The sequence below is a fragment of the Pipistrellus hanaki genome, assembly GCF_964339955.1.
Source record: "Pipistrellus hanaki genome assembly, chromosome: 11".
Lineage (NCBI taxonomy): Eukaryota > Metazoa > Chordata > Mammalia > Chiroptera > Vespertilionidae > Pipistrellus > Pipistrellus hanaki.
The window spans coordinates 1,322,679-1,341,708 of record NC_140513.1 but is presented as its reverse complement, the minus strand read 5'-3'; positions in this window follow the sequence as shown (position 1 = coordinate 1,341,708).

Here is a 19,030-nt window from a genome sequence, read left to right as displayed (position 1 = left end):
GCCACCAATTCAAAGAATTCAAATACCAACGGATACAGCAAACAAAGCAACCAGAAGTACGTACACATCTGTGTACACATGCTGAAGGGAATGTGCACATGGATTCAAAACGGGCAGGAGTGATGGAAACCCACAGGGCAGCAGTCCTGTCCCCTGGGCAAGGCTCTGGCATTTCTTTAGGTGACACTTGTCCACCCCGCCAGGCTCCCTGCACAACGGCGGAGACACCAGAGGTAGAGGGCCTGCACGGAGGACACCCGCTAGCCCTCGCACACCGCCGAGGTGGTGAAGGCGCCCTGGCGTGCCCCATTGTCAGTGAAAACAACAAAAAACAGTGGTTAGATGCCACGAAGTAGGTGGCAATGCCTTAACCGTATGCGTGTTGTTAGGCCCGAGAGCCTCTTCCATCCTTGTCAAGGGGAGTGCTAACCTTCTCTCCTTTCATACAACACAACTTAGTTGTGGCGCCGTTGGCTATTTAAAACCCTCTAGTCTTATCACTTTTAGGTTATGGTAACTTTATATACTGTCTCAGAGACACGAGAGAGAGCACTCACATCCTATAGGAACCATATCATCTACATTAAAACCGTGCAAATTCGTTTTAGCGTGTGGAAAAGCCTCTTTTTCGTACTCTAATATATGCATAAATACAGCCAATCAAAGGCCGCGAGGAACACCCGGAAGTCTCGTGTCTACAGCAAACTAGATTCCCCCGGAAACAAAACAGCAACGCGGCTCTCCAACGGTCGTGAACTGGCTCGGAACTCTCTGCGGAAATGGAAGTGGTTTGTAGCGAATCAGAGCACGAGGAAGGAAGCTCGGCTCCATGGACTTCCGGACGCAGCCCAGCGCTTGGAACTGTGGGTGCTCGGGGCGCTAGGACCAGAGGGACGTCGCTCGCTCGCGCTCCGCGCCCCCCCGCCCACGGCTTCTGCGCATGCCCGGCGCTGCCTTGAGGTTGTGGGTTCGAGCCGCAGCCGGGTCAGTGTGCGCGGAGCAGGCCCCACCGCTCCTCCTGCCCGCCCTTCCCTCGGGGCTTTAAGATGTAAATCCGGTGCCTCGGGTGCTGGTCGTCCCGCTGGGTAGGCGATGGGCCGCGAGCCGCGGCCCATCCCCAGGCGGCGAGGCGGGGCCTCCGGACGGCTGCGGGCGCGCGTCCCCCGGCGGCGCGCGTGTGCGTGTGCGTGTGCGTGCGTCCGGGAGACCTGCGAGTGCGCGCAGGACGTACGTGCACGTGTTAGTGCACGTGTGCATGCATGTACATGTGCACACGTGCGGGCACGCCCACGCGTGCAGCATCCTGTGTCCACGCACAACTAGGTGTCCACACACGTGTGCAGAGACAACACAGGGCGTGGGCCGCAGGTGGCGGAGCGGGCTGGGCGGACACTGGGAAGGTTCAGGGAGGCCCTTGAGAGAGGCAGCGAGCCCCTGGCTGCACGGGAGAGCGCCCCCCTTTGCAGAGTCTGCGGAGAGAATGGAGGTGAGAGGTTCCCGAGAGAAGTCCGGAGGGAGCCCGGCAAGGCCTGAGGCCTGAGGCCTGGCGCCCCCGGGGAGAGGCTGTGACGGAGATGTGCCTGGAGGCCTTCCTGAGCACCCACTGTGTGCCGAGGCCTGGGTCGCCCGCACGGGTGTCTCTCGCTTCACTCCCACATCCCGCGAGGCAGCGGCCCTCGGCACCCCCACTCTGCAGCTGAAGACAGAGAGGCCCAGGAGGTTGGTTAATTGTGCAAAATTACACTTCCGCTGGGGCAACAGGTGGGTGTGAGCCCGGCTGTGGGCGAGGCCAGGGAGTCTTACTTGGGGGCCCCCAGACCCGGGCCTGGGCCCCGGGGTCTGGTCACAGGCGGGGTTCCATGGGGGTGCCGGGTCCCAGCGACGTCTCCTGCCCCGTGGCCTGGGCCTCCCGTTCCTCGGGGCTGCAGCTCCTGGTCCCCATGGGTTTGGACAGAAGGGCCGCTGGCTCCTAGGGGCCCAGACCAGGCCTCGCGAGCTTTAGGATGAAACCTGAGACCAAAACGCTGATTCCAGGCCCCTCCCTCGAGTCTGGGGTCTGCATTTAGGAACCCGTTTGCCCTCGCCCCACCCGGCAGCCTGCCCTTGCTCTGGGCACTTAGAGAGAATGACCAAGATGTGGGGAGCACCTGTAGACTAAGGCAGAGGGCTGTACGGGGCTGGAGTACCAGGCCGGGGACCCGGGGGTGGGCCCCTCCCCGGGTGGGGTCCACGACTCGTGTGACCGCCAGGACGCGGAGCCAGCAGACCCTGCCCCTTCGCCGTGGCCTCGGCAGAGCCTGTGGGCGCTGGGCTGAATGAACGCGGGTTGGTGCCCTGGGCCCTGGGGCTGCGTCCTGGGCAGGAGGCCGGTGGGCGAGCAGAGTGACCACCTGTGGGGCGCTCACCAGCATCGGAGCTCCTGGGACTCCACGTCTTCTTCCTGTGGCTGTCCCAGACGCCCCCCATGAAGTCAGAGCAGTTCCGGAGTGAGAGAAGGCGCAGGAACAGCAGGCACAGGACGGAAAACTTGCCCAAGAGAGGGCTTGACAGTGTTGGGGGTGACGACTCAGAGGGTGGGAGTGGGTGGTGGGTGTCTGCTGGGCCCTGGTTGAAGCCCCAGGCCTGTCCCCTCAAGGTTTAGGGTAGAGTTGCTCGGTGCAGAACAGGACGCCCCGCTACACTGAAACCTCAGATCCATAGCATAGGGCACATGTGTCAAACACAAGGCCCGCGGGCCAAATCCAGCCCGCCAGGCCTTGCAATGTGGCCCGCACCGTGCTGTCATCACTGCACTCCGCTGTCAGTTTATGACATTGTCAGTTTATGACTGTTCAGTAAACCATTCGGCCCGCGATTTAGGCTGGATTTTAGATTTTGGCCCCTTCTCTGATTGAGTTCGACACCCCTAGCATAGGGGATGGCCCCTGTGGGTGCGGCCACGGTGTCTGGGCAGGTTCGAGCCTCGGGCTGATGAGGCACAGTCCTCCCGGCCACGTGCAAGGCCCAGCGTGGAGGGCGGAGCTCCCAGCACCGTGATGGCCACCAGCTGTGGTTGTGAGTGTGAACCTGTGGTCCGAACACATGACCCCACGTGCCTGAGTGACGTGGGATGGATAGAGCTCAGGTGCGTGTAATTGAATACGATCAAAACCCATGAGGATGCTGTAAGCACCTTGGCCACGCCCTCACTGTGCCACGTGGCATCTGCTGTTAAAGACACGGATTGTGGTCTGCATCAGAGAGGACAGCGTCCCACTCAGACGCAGCTCCGTTCTCTCTCTTCTCCGTCCTTTGCTGCCCCCTCAGGGTCACCCTTGGCCATGCTGGCCCGGTACAGTCCCCAATGTTTTATGGGACGTAACTTCCACTAAAACAACGGTCGGCAAACGGCGGCTCGCAAGCCACATGTGGCTCCTCCACAAAATACCACGGCCTGGGCGAGTCTATTTTGAAGAAGTGGCGTTAAAGAAGTTTAAGTTTAAAAAATTTGTCTCTCCAAAGAAATTTCAGTCGTTGTGCTGTTGGTATTTGGCTCTGTTGACCAATGCATTTGCCAACCACGGGCTGATGGGTAGGAGGGCTGGAGGAAAAAAGTTTAGGAGGGGAAAGAGGGATGGAAGGGAAGGGAACGAAGGGAGAGGAGGAAGGCGGAATGGCGAACCCGGACCAGCCGGCCCCTTGCTGCCCCCGGCGCAGCCTCTGGGTGCAGCCCCAGCCCAGTCCCTCCGCCTCCTGCCCGCCCGGCTGTGAGCCGCCCGCGGGTGTGTGGAGTGGGACTGCACGTGATCCGGGCCATGGGGAGCAGAGAGCCCGTGCCCACCCGCCCCCAGGCCCGCTGGCTTCGGAGGGCTTCCCGGACCCTGACAGCGTCGGCGGGGCCGGAGAGATGCCAGCGTTGGGGCTCAGCTGCCCGGAAGCTGCGGCCACGTGGGCCCCGCACGTGGGCATTTCCCTCCCCAGCCGCGGGCCTTCCCGCCGCACCCCGGTTCTCGGCCGCCGGTGGGGCTGCGGGACCCCGAACGTTAGGGTTCGGTGGTGGGTTAGAGCTGGTCTTGTCAGGAGTCTCGAGGACACACGGCTGGCAGCGCCGTGGCTGCGTGGGTGGGGTGGGCGGCAGTTGGGGAGCCGGCCCCCCTGCTCTCCGGCTCACAGGCCTGCCTGCCGGCCCGAGGGCCTTCCCAGGTCCGGGGAGGCGAGGGGGACAGGCCTGGAACAGTGACAGGCCCCGAGGGCTCAGAGCTGCTTCTGGAGCGGAAGCCGGTGGTCAGGACCCTCCTGGGCTGTGGCAGCTTCAGAGTGACTGCCGGGCCCAGAGGGTCAGCCTCAAGGCCACTGCAAAGGCCACAGGCAGACCAGGGCCCTGTGGATGCCCCTGCCGCCACCCCGTCCGCTGCCCTGGGGGTGGTGGGGGAGTGGGCATCCCCCCAGCCCGTGGCTCCTCGGGGTGGGGAACAGGCCCTTTCCCGGCGCCACGCTGGGCAATTCCAGGAGCGTCCAGCAGGGGGCGGGGTTGCGCCTCTCAGGTGGAGGAGCCAGCCTGGGCATGGGGTGGTCCTGCGGCATCTCCACAGCTCTAAGCCTCGCACCGGAGCACAGCCCACCTTCTCAGCCTGGCGTGTCTTCGGCCTCGGGAGCGTTGCCTGCCAGTGGGTGCCTCAGTTCCCTCCCATGGCCCCGCTCAGCCCGGTTGGCTGCTGTTGTCCCATTTTCCAGACGGAGAGACTGAGGCTCAGGACTTTGGCAGGATGCCTGGAGGGGGCACCCCAGGTGCAGCAGGCTCTAGGGTTTGGGGCCAGGGCTCCAGTTTCCAGAGGCCCCGGGAGGTGCTAGGAGGTGCGGGCGGGCAGCCACGGGGGCCGGGCGGGCGGTCCTGAGGGGTGGATGCACCCAGAGTCTCCAGGGTCCTTCTTTCCAAGGCCAGTTTTCCTGTTACACCGGAGCCCCGGGCCATTTGTGCACGCCCCCCCCCCCCCCACACACACACAGTGCCTGCACCTCTGCGACAGGCATGGCGCCTGTTACCGGCCCCCTGTCCCGGGCCTGACCGGTGCTGGCGCTGCGCCGAGTGACCCAGGTGCGCGGGGACGCCCCGGAGCCGTGCCGCCCAGCCCAGGTCCCCCAGGGTCTCCGGTGCCGCTGTGCAGGGAGCCGGGCAGGCCCAGAGGAGGCTGTCTGGTGACTGACGTTCCCGATGTTTCTGTGGCCACGGGCTCAGGTGGGCTAAGCAGGCGTTTCTGGTGACGGTGACCCAGCCTTCCTGAGGGTGGACGGCGCTCCGGTACAGAGTGCGGAGGGGGAGGGGAAGGGAAAGGGGGAGGGGGAGGAGGAGGGAGAGTGAGGCAGGGGGAGGGGGGAGGGGGAGGAGGGCACTGGAGTTTGAAGCTTGCTCCCCTCCTCCCCCGTGTCCTGCGGGCTGGGAGATGAGGGCCGTTACTCCCGAGGGGCCCCCTGGAGGCCGGCCCTGGGTCACTGGCCGAGCCCGCAGGGAGGGCGCTGACCGCAGGGGAGAGGCCTCCGGCCGAGGGGCTGCTATTAATAAGTGACCGCTGGCCCCGGACGTGCGGGGGCGGGGGCGCCGCGTTCCCGGGGCTGGCGCTCAGCCCGGGCCGCTCCTGCGTGCCCAGCGGCCTCTGAGCGCGGTCCTGGGCCCCGCGGCCCGCGAGCAGGAAGTGCTGGGGCCGCGCGGGCCGCCCTCCTCCGGGATGTAAATATCCGGCCGCCGTGCAGCGGCTGCGGGCCGGGGGGGTCCCAGTCACCCCGCCAGGAGCCGCCCAGAACTCCCCGGGGCTGCTGGGGGCAGCGGGCAGAGCGCCCTCTCGCCGTTTGGGGCCGGGCAGGCGGGGCGGGCGTCCGCTCCCCTCCCGGAGCCTGGCCGTGGCCGCAGAGACGGGCCGTGGCCAGGGCCAGGTGGCGTGCTTGTGGCGGCCTCGAGCCTCGGGCTCCAGGAGCGGGGACAGATGATGGAGGAGGCCACCCCAGGCTGGCCGGCCTCGCGCCGGTCCTGGCCGGCTGTGCTGCATCCCTGTCCACACCCCCCCGGCCTCGGGGCGGACGGCTCACACCGGACCTCAGCTCACTCTCTCCACCGGACAGAGGAGAATCCGAGGTTCAGAGTGGACCCCAGCTAGACAGCACGGGGAGGGGTGTGAAGGCAGCTCCGGCCCAGGCGTCCGTCCAGAGGCGCCCCTCCCACCCCAGGTCCGGGCCACCTCCACGGGGCGCCCCGAGGCCAGCGTTTCCCAAACTCCAGCCCCTCGGCACCTCGGGGCAGCACCAGCGGCCCCATGAGCCAGAGAGGGGCGGCCTTGAGGGGGGGCGGGACATGAGCCCGGAAGTGGGCGTGGCTCCTCTCTCCCACCTGCTGCCCTGCACCGCCAGGCAGGCCTCACTCGGGGCCTCGGGGGCCTGGCCCCCACCCCTGTGGAATGGGGTAGACACAGCCCACCTTGCAGACACACAGGGGAGACACACAGGAAGACCTTGCCACGCGGCCGGCGTTGAAGACACACTGTGTGCTTTGCCCTGTGCCAGCCCCCGTGACAGGCACCTGGCCCAGCCTCTGCCCGGAGCCTGGGGCTGGGGCCGGCATGAGCAGGGTTCCTGGCCTCAAAGGGACCCTGCAGGAGCCTGGGGGGGGGGGTGCTGGCTGGAGGGGCAGCTGGCCTGTGTGTAGGGCCCCCAGCTGCCCCTTTGAGGCCTGGCTGGAGTGCCTCCACATGTCCACTGTGACCTCTGGGGGCGGGGCACTGGGTCACCCTGCTCCTCACCCTTCCTGCCTCCATGGGGCTCTGGGACCCCCACTAGGACCCCGGTCTCTGCGCTGCCGTCCTCCCTGGGTGTCCGAGTGCCAGCAGACCCCAGGCTGCCCTGCGAGCCTGCACTGGGTGTCTGTGGGCACTCCCAGCTAAGCATGTCCAACACTGGGCCGCCCCTGCCCGCTGCCCCCAAACCAGTTCCCCCACTGCCCTGGCTCAGGTGTGAGGAGTCAGGGAGGGGAGAGCCGGGCCGGTCCCAGCTGCGGGGCCAGGTCACACCTGCCGGCCAGGTCGCAGCTGGGGGCCAGGTGAGGGAGGGCTGGTGCTCAGAGGGCTCAGCAAGCACCTCTCCCCCAATCTCGTGTCCCTTTGGGGTCCCGGACAGGCACAGGGCGGTGTCGGGCTGGCCTCCGGTGCTGGGAGGACAGGTGCGGCTGAGGCCGCCTCCTTGCCAGCGGGGACCTGGGAGCAGCCGTGGCCTGGCCGCCTGTGCCGCCAGCCCTCCCGCCCGCCCGCCCTCGGGGGCCAGGTCCCGCCTGGGGTGGGCGGGGCCACCCGGTGCTGGGTCCGGCAGGTCAGGCTTCGGTTCCCTGGTGAGGGGGTCACCGGCGGGTCCCCAGGCCCCTGCGTAACTGAGCTGGGGCCGCCGGCCGCCCTGGGGGGCCAGGTCACAGCTGCGCTCCAGTTTCACCCTCAGGGACGGGGCAGGCAGGTTGGGTGTCACCCCCATGGTGAGAGGCCCCGGGGTGGGGGCTCCGCAGGCCCCGAGGTGGTTCGCAGACACGGGGTGGGCCTGGCTGGGCCCCGGGAGCTGTGGGAAGGCGGTGAGTTGCAGTGTCTAGTTTCCATGAAAAAAGATCCAATGTTCAGCCCTCGCTGGTGTTGTTCAGTGGATAGAGCGTCGGCCTGGGAACAGAAGGGTCCCCGGTTCGATTCCAATCCAGGGCATGTACCTCCGCTGCAGGCTCCTCCCCGGCTGGGCCCTGGTCAGGGCGCATGCAAGAGGCAACCAATTGACATGTTTCTCCCACATCCATGTTCCTCTGTCTCCCCTCTCCCTCCCACTCCCTAACAGTCAACGAAGAAACATCCCCGGCTGAGGATCAACAGCAACAGCGAAAAGCCCCTTCGTGTAAAATTCCACTGACTTCTCGGCCCAGATCCTCTTCCCGCTCCCATCTCCCAGGGTCTGGGGACAGCCCCGCACAGAGGCCAGCATGTGAACCCCTAGGCAGGCGGATCCCAGGCCAGTGCACCTCCATCTGGCTGGGTCTCCCCAAAGGCAGGCAAGGACGAGGGTGCCTCCTGCCCAGCGGGGTGAGGCCATGCCGCCCTGTGGATGTCTCTCTTCAGACCCACTTCACAGATGGGGAAGGTGAGGCCAGAACAGGGGAGACGCCCGGATGGACCGGAACCCTCCCTCTCCTGCTGAGGGGTCTCCGCCCGCTGTCCTGAGCCTGCCTCCTGCGTGGGGTCAGATGCCCGGCCCGGGGCCCGGTGGCACGGGTCCCGCAGTGGGTGCTGGTTGGTGGTGAGGAGAGTGTGGGCGAGGGCTGAATGCGGGTGCTATTGGGATTTTCCCGGGGGCCAGGGGCTGGGCAGAGGGCTGTCAGTGGGCTCTCGTGAGGCCCCCCCTATGTAGAACACGTCAGCCACCAGGATGTGGTCAGGCGGCCACGGCCCCACGGATGCCCGGCCGTGGGCCTGACTCCTGGGCTCCCACCGCCCCCTGGTGGCCTCCGGCCTCAGTGTTCTGTCTGTGAAGTGGGCCTGCCCTCCCACCTCATCCGCCCTCCGACGTCCCTGAGCCCGGGCCCTCTGTGGCGGCCCCAGGCGGCATGCCCAGGGCGGGCGCCAGGCTCCTTCCGCCGGCCCCGCCAGCAGCCGGCAGCTCTGGGCCGGTGCCCAGCGGCTTTCCATCGGCGGGGCCTGGCTGGGGGCCAGCGGGGGGCCCAGCGCGGGCTCTGGCCCTCACCACACAGCTGCCACACTCAGAGCCCGGCCCTGCCCACATCAGCCCCGGGCCCGCGGGGTCCTCCCAGGAGGCACGGGGCCCACCGAGGGGGCAGTGGGAGGGGGCAGCGTGAGGCAGGGGGGTCCCGGCCTCCGGCGGCCTCCGGGGGGACCGGCAGAGCCGGCCCAGGAGTGCGGAGCCCTGGCCCCCAGCAGCGCTGGGCGCTGAGCGAGGAGGAAGTGAGGGCCCGGCACCCGAGGCTGGGCGGTGGGGCAGAGCCGGCCCACCTCGAAAGCTCTCAGCTCTGAGAGTGTGACCCCCACCCTCCGCCATCTGTCAGGGGAGAAGCCTCGTGTGGCACCCGGAGCCCGCGGGCGCGAGATGGATGAGCACAAACAGCCATTTCCCGGCGGCGCTCTGCAAACAGGCCTCTCTCTCCCACGGAATTGCCCTGCGCCCGCCGGCTGAGCACCGGCTGGGGACGGAGATTTGTTACCCAGCGCAGGGCCTCCTCTGGGGCTGCTGGGGAGGGGGCGGGAGGGGGAGGAGGGGGTGGGAGGGGAAGAGCAGGGAGGGGGGTGGAGATGGGCGGCCGGGCAGGAGGAGGCGAAAAGGGGCGAAACCAGCGACGGAGGGGCCCCTCGCAGCCCGTGGGGAGGGCGATCCATGTTCCGGCTGTGGGGCGTCGGTGGGAAGGGCAGCTGGCCTCGTGGCCGTGGCCGTGGGGGCCGCACCTTGGGCGGGGCTCCCCGCTGCTCCCTCCTGCCATCCGGTGCAGAGGCCCAGGAGCCGGGCAGGCGGGCCCAGCGGGCACAGGACGGGGCGGGCGCTGGGCAGTCGGGCCGGAGCAGAAAGACAGGATGCCGGGTCAGGCACAGGGACAGGGCCCCCTGTGGCCGATGCTCTATCCACTGAGCCACACCGGCTAGGCGACGGCAGTTTCTTATGACGTTGAACACATCTTGGTGCCCAGCCTCCCGGCCTTGGCTTGTCTTCTTTTATAGACGTGTGTCGTGGCCCCCTGGGGGTGCCAGAGCCCAGACCCTTCCCCACCCTCGGCTTCCGTGGGTCCCCCGGGGACGGTTATGGTGTATCCGTCAGGCTCAGTCCCACCCTGGCCCCGGGCAGTGGAAGTGACAGTGTGCCCGCCCGTCTGGCCATCCGACTCGGCCTCGCCAGCCCCGAGTGGACGGGGTGGCCGCACCCTGAGCTCCCAGGCCTTGGGGAAGGGTTTTGGAAACCGGCCGCTTCCTGCTGTGAATGTGTGGGGTGGGGGTGGAGGTGGGGGTGGGGGTGGAAGGGGTGGGGGTGGGGGGGTGGGGGGGCACGCAGGCGGACGGGCTTCAGTCCGGTTCCCGCGCCCTCTGCACAGGTAGGCACGTGGGCATTCCACCACGCGCGCACGTGCTTCTGCGAGGGAGGCAGGCCAGGATGGAGACGAGGTCGGCTTCTCTAACTGGGAGCCTCCTTCTTTTACAAATAACATTTTTATGGCCCCGGCTGGTGTGGCACAGTGGATAGAGCGTCGGCCTGCGGACTGAAGGGTCTCGGGTTTGATTCTGGTCAAGGGCATGGACCTCGGTGGCAGGCTCCTCCCTGGCTCTGGCGGGGGCGGGGGTGGAGGCAACCAATCAGTGTCTCTCTCTCACATCCATGTTTTTCTTTCCCTCTCTCTTCCATTCTCTCTAAAAATCAATGGGAAAATATCCTTGGGTGAGGATTAAAAAATATATACATATTTTTATTGATTTCAGAAAGGAAGCAGAGCCAAAACCGGTGTGGCTCAGTGGATAGAACGTCGGCTTGCAGACTGAAAGTCCCCAGGTTCCATTCTGGTCAAGGGCATGTACCTTGGTTGTGGGCACATCCCCAGTGGGGGGTGTGCAGGAGGCAGCTGATCAATGTTTCTCTCTCATCAATGTTTCTAACTCTCTATCCCTCTCTCTTCCTCTCTGTAAAAAAAAAAAAATCAATAAAATATATTAAAAAAAAGAAAAAAGAAAAAAGAAAGGAAGCAGAGGGAGAGAGAGAGAAACATCAGTGAGAGAGACGGACTGACTGACTGGCTGCCTCCTGCACTCCCCCCCCCCCCCCATGGGATCCAGCCTGGAACCCGGGCGTGTGCCCTGGCGGGGACCCGAGCGGGACCTCCTGGGTCACAGGTGGATGCTCAGCCCTGAGCGCCGGCCGGGCCCATGGGAGCCTTCTCCCTGCCCGCCTCCCCCCTGCCCCGGGCACCTCACCCACCAGGGCCAGCGTAGACACAGTCCGGGTCCGGGTGGCCCTCCCACGCTCCCCTGGCACCTGCTCTGCCTCGTGGCTCGGGTGCCCTGCGGGCTTCCTGTCCGCCCTGGACGGTCAGCCCCAAGGCCGTGGCCGTGGTCCTGAGGCCAGCCCCGGCGCCAGGCCCCTGAAGAGCCGACTCCCCAAATGGACGATTCTGTCCCCTTTCGCCCGCGCTGGGCCTCTGGCCACACAAGCCTCCCGCCCCGGCCCCCCAGGGAGGGGGAATGCGGCTGCGAGGCCTCCCTGCGAGGCCCGGCTGACTTCCTGTGGAAGGTCCAGTTCATGGAATCTGAGAAACCTCTGTTCGGAGGGCGGGACTCACCCCTGCCCCCCTCCCCCTCGCATCCTGCCCCGGGAAGCAGGAGGGCGCCCCACCGACCGAGGGGGCAGGAGGGCCCCCCTGGAGGGGCTGGGCCTCGCACCCCATCCTCTTCTGGAAAGTTCTGTGCCTTCCGCCCTGCAAGGCGTCCGAGAGACAGCGTGTGGGGCCTGGGGTTGCACGGGGTGCCCTCCCGGAGCCGGGGGCCGGTGGCAGGCACCCCGGAATCCCCGCCACGGCCGGAGCCCCCTCCGCCCGGAGCGCCGTGTGTACCTTGCGCTCCTCCCGGCAGACGCATTATTTAGGGACGGGAATAAAAAGCCATTCACTTTGCGTCAATTGGCCATTTAGTTCAATTTGCGTGTTTCTGCAGGTAATTACCCGGAGTAACGCGCCGTAATGCGCCGATCGGAGCCGGCCCGGCCCGGCCCGCGCCGCTAATTGCCGGCGTCGCCATGGTGACCGCGGGACGCCGCGCCGCCGCCGCCCTGGAAACGGCGCTGAATGGGGCTTTGTGCGCCGCCGGAGCCCGCGAACAGCGTGAGGTCACCGCCGCCCGTTGCCAGGGAGCTGATCGCCCATCGGCAGAAACGGGACCTCTCCCCGCGCCAGGGCCCCGCCGCCCAAACGTTGTCGGCGTTGCTAGGCAACCCCGGGATGACGTCACTCCCAGGGCCCCGCGGCCTGCGGTGTCATCGCTGCCTATTGATGCACCGCTGCGGGGAGGGGAGGGTGCCCTGGAGGGAGGACTGTTCTCCCGGGGGAGGGGTCTGAGGGGTGGGGAAGGCTGCGGGCGCCTGGTGGCCCTCCCAGTGGCTGGGTTTATTGCCACCAGGTCAGGCTAATGGGTCCAAAGGAAGAGGACATGCGCTCGTGGCCCAGCGCATGTCTGAGAGCGTGCCCGGCCTCAGGGAGGCGGTCCAGTGCCAAAGTCCCCCGGCGAGGCCCTGGCCGGTGCCGCTCAGTGGTTAGGGCATCGGACTGTGCACAGAAGGGTCTCGGCTCGGATTGGATCCCAGTCAAGGGCACACCCCTGGGTGGCAGGTTTGCTCCCCACCCCGAGTCAGGACGTGTGCGAGAGGCAACCAATTTGTGCGTCTCTCTCACATTTTTGTTTCTCTTTCCCTGCCTCCCTTCCATCTCTCTAAAAAGCAATGGAGCCCTAACTGATGTGGCTCAGCGGATAGAGCGTCGGCCTGCACTGAAGGGTCCCAGGTTCATTCCGGTCAAGGGCATGTACCTTGGTTGCGGGCACATCCCCTGTAGGAGGTGTGCAGGAGGCAGCTGATCGATATTTCTCTCTCATCGATGTCTCTAACTCTCTATTCCTCTCTCTTCCTCTCTGTAAAAAAAAATCAATAAAATGTATTAAAAAATAAAAAGCAACGGAAGGAGGGGGTGAGTGGGGGAAATAAGGGGACAGACATAGGTAATACTTTCAACAACAAAGGTGTTTTAAAAAACAGAGCCCTGGGAGAAATGCCCTCAGGAGGATTACGTATGCCCTGCCACCCAGAACGGAAACCCTGGCACCAGCGGTTTCTGTCTGCTCACGCCCAGGCCGCAGGGAGCTGCTGAGTGGACGGCAGCTGGGGCTGGAGCCCCGGCTCCCTGGCCAGGCAGTCCGGGGGGCTCAGGGGCCAAGCGCAGGCTGCTGGCTGCTTCTCTTTACTTTCTTTTTTTAAATCCTCACCTGAGGCTGTTTTCCATTGACTTTTAAGGAGAGTGGAGGGGAGAGGGAGAGACAGAGAGAAACACCCAGGCGAGGGAGCACCTCCATGGGCTGCCTCCTGCACACGCCCCGCCCAGGGCCCGGGCCGGGAAGAGCCTGCAGCCAGGATGGCAGGCGGGCACTCTGTCCACTGAGCCAACCCGGCCAGGACTCTTTCCTTTTTAAAAATGTATTTTCATTGACTTCAGAGAGGACGGGAGAGGGAGGGGGAGAGAGAAACATCAGTGATGAGAATCATCCATCGGCTGCCTCCTGCACACACCCACACCGCTCGGGATGGAGCCCACAGTCCGGCCTGTGCCCTGAGTGGGAATCAAACCGGGACCTCCTGGGTCATAGGTCAATGCTCCCCGCTGAGCCACACCCGCCGGCAGAGCTGCTGAATTCTTACTGAGCAGAGACACTCACACAAACAAAATCCAACCTCTCTCCGCCCCCCGACCCCCCGAGGCTGTGACTTCACCGAACAAGGGCCTGCAGACGCAGGAGTGGGGGCCCCGTGACCTCAGAACAGAGAGGGGTTCGCCACGGGCCTGTGCTCCCGTCACCGCCTGGCACCGCGGCTTAGGGGGCCCTGCCAGCGTGGCCTCCTGGGCCCAGGCTCAGGGAGGTGCCCTGTCTGGCATCTGACCGTGGGGCAGGCCCTCCTCTCTCCCACCTCAGCTTCTCTGCTCAGTGAGCCCCCACCCGCTCCCAGCGTGCGGCCAGAATGCCCTCCCAGGGCCGCCCTGGTCCTCGGAGGTGGGTCGGGCCAGCCTCCCCCATCCAGCCGGCGAGGGGTCCCCAGGAGACAGACTCGGGAAGATCCGTGGCCAGGGCCTCGTTAGGGGGCCCTGGTGCTAACACGGCCCCTGGCCGGTCCCAGGAAGTGGGGCGCCGGGGGAGGGGCCCTGGCTGGCGTGGCCGTGGCCCTGACGGTGGCCCTGGCACTGTGGTGCCCACGGTGCCCACAGCTCCCCAGGTCTCTGCGCCAGTCACAGGCCTTTGGCAGCGAGAAGGAGGCTCCCTGTGGGTTTGGGAGCCGAGCCGCCCTCCCGGTGTCTGTCATCACTGCAGCGCCCACGGACGCATCGCAATCGACAGCCACGGGCCCACGCACTCTCGGGAGGGGGGAGGGCAGGCGAGGGCTGGCTCCCCACGCCCCTTTGTCTCCCCCAGACGCGCCTGAGGCTCCGCGCCAGCTCTCTCCTAACACCCGCTTGGGTAATGGTTTGGCAAGGACAGGCCTGGCACAGGGCGGCTGTAAGCGGGGCACAGGTCCCTGGAACCCTGCTCCGCGGCCCGCAGGACCGGGTGTTCCTCCCCAGCTCCCGCGGCGTGGCCTCTGGCGTGGCCTCTGGCGTGGCCTCTGGCGTGGCCTCTGGCGTGGCCTCTGGCGTGGCCGGCCCGTCCTCCGGGACCCCCAGGCGCTGCTGGCCACGCCCTAGCCAAGCTGTCCCGCTCACGGGAGGCCCTGGGCCCCGGCCATCGTCCTTCCCACCGCAAACCGGCCCCACCGCCGCCCCTCGGGGCCTCCCTGGCTGGGAGCCGCCTGGCCGGACAGGCCCCGGCGTGGGGGAGGGGAGGCCTGTGGTGGGGAGGGGAGGCGGTGGCGGGCAGGGGGTCTGGGCAGTTTTTGGCTTCAGGAACGTGGGGGGCGGGAGGGGGACGGGCCCACACGATGACATTACTGCTCACAGCTCCCCGTCTCGGCGCCTGTCCAGGGTCAGGCTTGGTATCCACTGTCCCATCCTCTTGTTGCACAGAAACACAAACCACGACCCCATTTTACAGGCCAGGAAACTGAGGCTCAGAGGGGTGACACCACCTGGGGGCTGGCCTTCAGCAGAGCCTGTCTCTGGCTCTGACTCAGGAGGTGGCCTGGAGGACAGGCCGTGGAGGGGCATGGGGAGGGAGCGGTCCTGCCCGGCCTGGTCAGAGAGGGCCCTTGGTCTGAGAGAGGGCCCTTGGTCGTGATGACAACCCCTCGGGCTCTGTCCCTGTTTCTCCATCGCCCTTCCCCCTCACAGGTTGGGCAGGACGCCCAGGGCGGGATCTGTCTGTCTCCTCGGGGGTCCCCAGGCTCCACGGTGAGGGGTCCCCCGTGGCGTGGCCCCTGGGGGGCAGGTGGCCCGCAGCCAGTGGTGACGGACAGACGGACGTGGGGCGGCGCACAGAGCCCTTCCCAGCCCCAGCCATCTCCTCACTCCTGATTTTTCTTTTCTTTTTTTTCCTGATTTTTCATTAAAACGGCCACGGGCTCTGAGCTGCCCAAGGTCACAGAGGGGCTGCGAGGGGAGCTGAATGCGGCCATTACGCCACCTCTAATGTCCCCGCGGCCGCGCGGGCCCGGCACCATCAAGCACCGGGACATCCAATTCCCGCCTGTCCCGGCTCCTATTAGGCTGAGTGATCTCTGGCAGCGGCGGCGAGGGGGCCGCGCAGCCACAGCGGCCTGAGCCACGGCCGCCCCAGGACACGGGCCTTGCACACACGGGGCTGAGAAACGGCTGTGCCCAGGCCACGGCCCCACGGCCCCTCTCGGAACAGCGCCGTGTCTGGGGTCTGGTCCCAGGGAGCGTCCCCTGGACCACGTCGCCAACACGAATGCCCTCCTATTAGAGTAATTCTTTTTCTTTTTTTAAAATATATTTTATTGATTTTACACAGAGAGGAACTGAGAGGGATAGACAGTTAGAAATGTCAATGAGACAGAAACATTGACCAGCTGCCTCATGCACCGCCCCCCCCCCCGCCCCCACTGGGGATGTGCCTGCAACCAAGGTACGTGCCCTTGACCGGAATCGAACCCAGGACCTTTCAGTCTGCAGGCCGACGCTCTATCCACTGAGCCACACCAGTTTTGGCCTGTTAGAGTAATTCTGACGGCAGCCACATCACACACGGGGAGGCTCACCCTGTAACTGGCGTGCAGCACGTTTGCCGCGTTGTGCAACTGCCGCCTCCATCCGGCTCCCGAGCGTTTCCTCCCCGGAGGAAACCCTATCCCCCTCCTCCGCCCTGGCAGCCCGGCCGCCCCGCCGCCGCCAATCTCCGTCTCTGAGGACCGGCGCGTTCTGCTTAGTCCGCACGCTGGACGCAGGCCCGACGTGACCTTCCAGGCCTGGCTCCTCCGCTCCGCGGTGCTTTCGGGGTTCACCTCACCCCACCCCGTAGCCCATGTCCCCTCTGCACTCCTTCTCACGGCCGAGCGACCCTCCACGTGTGGATGGCCACGCGGCTCGCCCACGTCAGCTGGGGGCCCGGGGGCCGGCCCGCCTCCTGGAGGGCCTGTGTGAACGGAGCTGGTGAACATGGGTGCGCGTGGGCCTGTGGGTGCTTCCCTCCAGTCTCCTGCCAAACAGAGGGGGCGTGGCGGGGTGTTGGGGTCATCTGAGTTGACCTTTCTTGGACGAACCCCTGCACTGGTTTCCTCCTCTCTGACCCCCTGTCCTAAGCACCAGCCGCCGGCATCCGCAGGCCGTTCCTCTCACCCTCACGGGGACGCGGGCCCAGGCGGCGCCTGCGTGACCCACCGGGAGATTCAGTCTCGGTGTGTGTGTGTGTGTGTGTGTGTGTGTGTGTGGTGGCGACACTGATGTACGTGTGCAGCCAGACTGCTTCCTGGGCCCAGATGCTGCTGCTGCTGTTTTTTAAAAAAAAAAAAAAAAAAAAAAAAAAAATATATATATATATATATATATATATATATATATATATATATATATAATATATTTTTATTGATTTTTCACAGAGAGGAAGGAGAGAAATAAAGCTAGAAACATGGATGAGAGAGAGACATTGACCAGCTGCCCCCTGCACACCCCCCACTGGGGACGTGCCCGCAACCAAGGTACATGCCCTTGACTGAAATCGAACTGGGACCTTTCAGTCCGCAGGCCGGTGCTCTATCCACTGGGCCACACCGGTTTCGGTTTTAGAAAAAACTGCTACTGTTTTAAAAAAATATTTTTATTGGTTTCAGAGAGGAAAGGAGAGGGAGAGAGAGAGAAACATCGATGACGAGAGAGAAGCATGGGTCGGCTGCCTCCTGCACGCCCCGGGCATGTGCCCTGATGGGGAATCGGGCTGTGACGCTCAACCACTGAGCCACGCCGGCCAGTCGGGCCGCACGGGGTTCTGGATCTGCCGGTCCCTGAGCCCCAGCCGATGGCCGCGGCCTCCCGGAGCCCGTCTGCCGGGGGGCAGGGCTCCGTTCCTGTTCTGGTAGCTTCCGAGGACGAGCTCCGGCCGTGACCCTGTGGCCTCCTTCTCTGTGGCTTCCCCTCCCGCACCATGCACACAGTGGGTGCTTTACGAATCCCCAGGTGGTGACTCTAATGGGCCCCGGCAGTTTCGAGCCGATCCCAGGGTGCGGCCACGGCCCTGAGAGGCTGGCAGCTCCTCGGGTGGGTTGGTCGGTCGGTCGGTCGGTCGGTCCTGGAGGGGCACCGGGCCGCTGGGCGCAGCAGGGCGGTGGGTGGGTCAGCGGGGCAGCGAGCCTCCTGCGGGCTTAAAGGGACAGCGTGCTTTGACGCAGAGGCTGCTGCCGGAGAGCCCGGACCGCTCACCTTTGCCGGAAAAACAGATCTTTCTCTCCTCTCCTCTGTCCCGGCAGATGTTAGCTTTCCGATGTGCAGGGGGAGAAATGGATGGGACATTTAGCAAACGGCGTGCGGGCCGGAGCCATCGCTGATTTCAACGGGGCCATAAAGTTTTATGAGCTATTAAATCGTCCGCAAGCGCCTTTACCATGCCACGCGAGGCCTGCGATGGCCCATTACGGAGAAGTGGGTGACAGGGGCCTCGCCCCCCTCCGTGTGTCCAATCAATACCACGCTAACCGGCCCTGCGCCCTCGGCGGCGGCCAGGGTCCCCCTGCGGGCCGGCCGGCCGGCCGGGGGGTCCTTGAGCATCCTGGAGCCTGACGGCAGGGCTCTCAGCGAGGGCGGGTCCCCTCGGCGGAGCCTTCCAGAAACTTCTGCGTCCTGCCTGGGGTTCCCTGATCATGGGCTGGATTGGGGGCCCGGAGACGGGCATTGTCACAGGGACGCCCACCCGGGATGGGCAGGGGGATTGGCAGGAAGCCTGGTGGCAGTGCCTGGGCCGGAGCGTGGGGGCCGGACCCCCGAGGGGGGCGTGGGCTGCAGCCAGGGAGTGGGCACAGGCAGGACGAGGGGCACAGGCAGGACGAGGGGCACAGGCAGGACGAGGGGCACAGGCAGGCATGGTCCCCGAAGCCGGGGAAGGGACCCCTTGACAAGGAGGACGGTGCCAACCGGGTGGCACCCGTGTCCTCCCTGCAGCTCAGAGGCCGTGACCCCTCCTGCTGTGTGGACAGGAGCCCGGGCTCCCAAAGGCGAGCTTGCGCCCCACCAGGGAGGTCCCGAGGTGAGAAGGGAGAAGGGTCCTTTAGCCACCGCCACCCGGCCTGTGCCGCCTCCTGTCCTGTCCGCAGGCCGGCCGGGGCCCGCGCACCTGGCTTTCCACCCCGACCAGCGGCCACTGTCCTCACCCCTTAGGTGCTCAGGGGGCCAGGGGGTGGGATGGGCCTGGCAGCCATGGGGGGGCCTGGCAGCCATGGGGGGGCCTGGCAGCCATCGGGAGGGCCTGGCAGCCATGGGGGGGCCTGGCAGCCATGGGGGGGAGCCATGGGGGGGAGCCTGGCAGCCATCGGGGGGCCTGGCGCCAGGACTGAACCCCTTGCAACAGGCCAGTTGGGCAATCCCCGCGGCGGGCTGCGCTGGGAGCTGGGCGCCCGTCCAGCCTGGAGCAGTGCGGACGGTTTCCTATCGCTGTTTGTGGGGCCGCCTCTCCTCTGGGGGTTAGGAGGCCTGGAGCCATGTCTGTCTCTGGCCTGGTCCCTGCGATGCTCGGTTCTCTCCCCCTGCCCCCACCTCCTCCAGCTGGAGGAGACCCCGGCCAGAGGCTTCCCGGCGGAAGGGCCCTGCAGCCGGGTTGGGGTGGGTCAGCGCCCGGCAGGGAGGAGAGCCAGGCCGGCCGCT